We start from the raw sequence: 6,000 nt of genomic DNA, 5'->3' as shown, positions 1-6,000 counted from the left end.
TCACACAATCCAAGAAATCAAACTTGTTGGCTTAGATTCATTGAATTCATGATCTTTCTCATGATGTTGTCCCTTGACATTAACTTTCTTTTGATGCTCGACACATACTGCATTGCTCAACATCCACTATCAAATCACTCGGCACGAACTAAAGTTTACTGGTGCTTGACATCAACTAAAATTTATTCGATTGACTCTGTATCACTCAACATAAATTAAAATTTGACTTTGCTCAACTTCAACTGATTTTCTACTCGGCTTGCACTAACTTTGCTCGACACCTACTGTCCACTCGGTTAAGCTTGGCAAACTCAATTCTTCTCTCTTGTTCTTCTAGACTTTGTTAGTGTATCCAACTTTTGCAACCTTAAGTAGATAATCAAGGCACTATAATATCACTGTCTTAATTGATCTTTGTTCTTCTTTTATTTATCATAACTCAACCTTTCCTCTAGGTGTTCTTGTTATCTTATTTGATCAAATCCTCTTCATCAATCAAACACATGATAGTACTCAAATCATCTAAGCAATTGTCTTACCAGCAAGTAGCAAGTTTGACATCAATGACAAAACAATGATTGAAACATATTCTCATACTTGTATCAACATGTTTTCAACACTCAGATCTCAATACCAATTCTCCAACTTCATATTACAATGATCCCTTTGATCATTTACCCATATTTTCCAACTTCACATATTCGATACAACTTGCTTACTACTATTACACTACACATATCATCACATTGAAATTAGCTTTCTTTTATACCATGTCCTCAAAATAATTCATTAATTCATCCTTGAGGCTTTCCCAATTAATTACAATAGGACCTTGTTAAGATAATACAATTCATTGCATCTTTTCATAATTACAAAACACTATTGGCTCACTGTCTTCACAAATTTTCACACGTGTGACCTTGAGCCTTTCACACTCATTGGTGTCATCATCAAGTTGTTTAATATCATTTTTAAATTTCCCTCATCACAATTCTATCCTTGTTAGGAGATACAATCTGAACACCATAAACCACTTCTCAAGTACTCTATCGGTGCATTGTATTCTGTAAATCACAAATAATTCACACATGTCTTCAACTTCCTATACGTGCACTTGTCCACATTATTACGATAAATTGTTGAACATATCCTCAATTATACTTGACCTTATCATCAATACTCAATCTGTACGACCTCATTCTATGTCTTCTACTCTCATGGTCTTTACAAAAATAATACTATGCTGACATCAATGAGAAACACAGTCAGAAATGCAACATGTGAAAATTTCAAATGTTCCATCAATGCTTAGGATACTCCCCCAAAGGAATACCATCAACATTCATGCTAATAAACAATCTTAATCTGCCATGAAATCTATTTGAATTACATGAATTCAAATACAAAACTCCCTTCAAATGTAACTCCCATGCTCTCCTTTCTCCTCCAAGATTTGAAGTTAATGTAGCTCTTGATCTTGACAAGATATACCTACAAAATAATAGCAAGATGATAAAAATATGATGATAACAAAATGACAAGATATCAAGAATACTAGGAGATTGTGGTTAGCCAAAGCAAGTGCACAATGACTCAATTTTATAGGATTTTGAAGCCAAATACAAGAAGTAGAAAGAGAGAATGCAAATTAAAAATTGTCATAGTTAAACTAAACAATTTAGAAAAATGCCATGACAAAAAGATTTATATTAGAAAATGTGTCATAAAATGGCACATTGTGACAAATTGTAAGAGATGTGCATAGAAACATATAAAAATATTTGGTAGATGAAGTAGAAAATGAAAGGGAAGGTGTAAGAAAAGGAATGAAAAGTGTAAGAGTTGGAAAAAGGAAGGTGTAAGAGTGGAAGATAGAAAATAGGAAATGGAAGCACAATTAGTTGGAAAATGTAAGAGTTGTGATTTTTAAATTTAAAAAATCATAATTTCCTCACAAATTAGAAATTGGAATAAAATTAAATAAAATCCCAAATTTCATAGACACGAAATAATTAATTAATTAATATTAATTAATTAAGAATAATTAATAAAAAAGGATGAATCTATAAGATGAGATGAAATAAATGATTAAAGACATAGGAATAAAGCATGGGCTACTTATCCCTATAAGGAAAATTATTAAAAAAAATTGGCCAACATGATTAAATAAATGAAAGATAACCCTATTGAAGGATCGTGGTACAAAATGCAAATCAAATGTGATGAAATTGGATGAATAAAATCCATGATCAAATTGATGAAATAAATGATGCCATATTGATTGACGTAAAATGATGACTTTTCAAGGACACGCGATAATGATGACTTTTCAAGGATGTTTATAGAACACTATAAATTCCACAAGATTGATCAAAATTGATTGATAAAGATTGATCATAATAACATCAATAGACTCAGTCAATGCTATTAAAATAATTGGATAAGGATATGATTGAACCCTAGAGGACTCATTAGTATCGAGCATTGAATTAAGAATATGTTGATGTGCCACTGAGGGACATGACAATGCCAATGATTGAATGATGAAAAAGATGACATGCTAGGGGCATATGGCATGAACTGATGAATATTGATAAGGCATTGAAGGACACAACAATACCTAAAAGGAATGATGATGATAAGATGATGACATTGAAATGGTTTTGAATTGATTATGAGATGGTCTACATTTGATTGAAAATTGTTACAAATTACAAAAAATATAATGAGATATGTTTAGAGAATGTTGAGAAATAGGTTTAAATGACGACCAGGTTGGCCAAAAGATCAAACTTAATGAATTGATAAAATGGGACAAATTAGGATGCAAAAGTGATGATAGATTTGGTGCGAACCATTTTCTAGTGTCTACAAGTCCAAGTATATCAAGGAGATCTTGAATAAAATTTTCATGGAAGATTCAAGACCATTTGGTACACTGAGTATCATAGAGTGTAAACTATCAAAGGAAGATGATACTACTAAGTATTATCTACAGAGCAATTCAATGAAATAATAGGAGTCACACAAGAACCTCCTACTAAGGGAAATATTCTTGAAACAAAGCATTCAAAAAAGGGAACAAAATAATCTTTTCAAGAATCCCCACATATAGTTGGAAGTCTTTAGAAGAATCCACAAGAACCGTCTTAAGACAAAATATAGAGATGCAGTCAATTGCCTCACATTCCAACCCCGTAGTGGTACAAGAGAGAGGTATGATTCTATTCCACTTAGAATCAGACGAAGAGAACCAATGTCCCCTCATAATTTCATTTGGTCACAAACAAGAGCAAGGGAGATTTTTAATATTATTGAAGTACAATAGACTAGATGGGTTGGAATCTGATTCAAACTTCCATTGATCATTTGTCCTGCTCCTAGATTTAATTCACCAAATAGGTTAAATGGAGACAGATTGAGAGATTGAAGAAATGATATTATCATAACTAATGGTTATCAACATGCCATAGCATATCTTGCATATAATTTTTGGGAAATGTGTCTGAGTGTCTATATGGAAGAGGAGAACAAGAACCTGCCAGATCCACCATGAGGAGGCATCGTTTAGCTTAGATATGGGAGACTGTAACGCCTCGCTCGGGAACCCAAGAGAAATAAACCTAACATGTTACAATGTTTACTGAACTATTTTTTTTAAAAAAAAGTTTAAACAACATCCAAATAACATTAATGCGGAAGCAATAAGAACATACATATCAAATACACATTTGCAATTACAGATATAGTTTCAATTCCTCAAGAGTTCCTTTACGTTGAGTCACATTTAATGATTTTAAATTAATTAGTTTAAGTTCCAAGTACAATGTCTCAAGATCATAAAGAAATAACAGATACATAATCACATAAGCAAATGCATAAGTATATCTAACACAATGAAAGTACATCCAATAAATAACATCCACTGCACATGTCGCAGGGTATGTGAAAATAGATACTGTACAACAGAATACATGATAACATAAATACTTCATCTGAAAAGAAGTCTCTGAGATAAGAAGTAAGAATGATAAAGGTACATCTTCTACAACGAACATCCAACAGCTGGCAATGTGAAGGGGAACCCAAATGGTAAGAAGGCACTACCTCCCGACCGCGTGGTTACCCAGTCAAGCTTCCACTCCCACCGTGCAGGGAAGATAATGAACGATCCACAAACGGCTATCAAACATAAAACACTCCTAGGCATGGAATACCTACTAGCCAAAACTATCTCAAAGGTAACACATACTACTCAAGAAGATAAAATAAACCAGAAAGAAAGAACACTCAATCCAATACTGACATCACATAACCAAACATCATACACAAACCAAGTATAAACCAAATACCAAGATCACAAGATAAAGTCAACAAAAGATAATCCTCCTCAAGTCAAAAACCACATGTCAAAAGTACAACATAATGAAACACCAATCATCATCAATGAAAGTAAGTAACCACAATAAACACATCCAACAATAGATACACCACCAACAATAAGTACACCACATCCAACAATAAGTACACCACCAGAGATACACAAAAACTACAGAGGAGACTTAGGCTACATACTAGGGAGTGTCATCACATGGCTGCTTGAGTTACCCTGGACTGATCTCTTAATAGACCCCGGACCCTCAAGCGTTGAGTTACCCTGGACTAGTTACTTTGAACCCCGGACCCTCAACATCACACATATGGAAACTAGAAAGCCCTCTCAAGAAGACGAGGCACTCGTCTCATTCCCATCCTTAGTCTGTACAAGCACTCAAGGCATGGGTAAATCAAAAATCTCTAACTTATCTTTGTAGTGTGTTCCCCCCCATAAATTTTACTTACTAGATTATCACTTATTACATAACTTGCATTAGGTTACCCTGGTACTGACCACTTTGGGTCCCGAACCCCTATGCAAGCCACTCCCAAGTCACATACCTAGACAACCTCTCCTAAGAACATAAAAACACAGTTGTGTCCCATACCACAACACCCATAAAGATCAAACTTGGTTCCTTAACAGGCAACTTGATAACAAGATGGATCAAACTAAATCCAAATACACATAAATGCTCACAAAACAAATCTCAGAAGTATAAACTCCAATTTGAATCACAAGAATCATCATAACATCTAGCCACATAATAGTATCCAAGAAATCTCACAAAACCTCTGGTGTACATCCTAGACTGGTCGACATCTAAACAACACCAAAATCCAAAAAGAAATATAGACAGTACATAGAAAACATCATAGTCTCACAGTTGGATTTGATTGATAATATATTGTTGAATTAATGTAAGGTTTCAATTTTTATTTTCAATATAAGTTTCAATTTGTGTTTCAATGTATGTTCAAGTGTATATGATTCTCAGTATTACTCATACAATACACCCGTGTATTTGTTTGAATTAAGGTTTTAAATTTCCAGTTTAATACATGTTTTCAAGTAAGTAAGTTTTTCAGTTAACCTTCATAATTAACCCTTGCAATTAAACTTATTCTTGTTCATATAATAACATATCAAGACTTAGAAGTAATATTAATCATTTATTAAATTATTCGATTACTAAATAGAAATATTTCCCAATTCCATTAATAATTCAAATGGTTAAATAGTAAATATTATTAACCATACCACTGCTGTCGTAGCCTGCGTCAGCAGCGTACGGCGCCGACAGGGGTTATAAAAAATTTCATTTTTTTTTTCTTTTTTTAAAATTAATTTTTATTTTATTTTTAAAATTTATTTATTTTATTATTATTATTATTATTATTATTATTATTTTATTTTATTTTATTTTTATTTATTTATTTATTTTATTTTAATTTTATTATTTTTTTTATTATTATTTTTAACTAAGTCAAATTTCAATAATTTTGTTTATTAGAAGAACAACCCTTCTAATAAATTTAGATAAATTATTATATATGAAAATTTTAAGAATTGTATTATAATTCTATATTCTTTATTTTATAATATTTTTCTCAACGAACTTC

Source organism: Cupressus sempervirens, chromosome 10, assembly GCF_028749045.1.
Source record: "Cupressus sempervirens isolate cs-2001-9-10 chromosome 10, ASM2874904v1, whole genome shotgun sequence".
Lineage (NCBI taxonomy): Eukaryota > Viridiplantae > Streptophyta > Pinopsida > Cupressales > Cupressaceae > Cupressus > Cupressus sempervirens.
Note: the sequence above shows the minus strand (reverse complement) of the source record.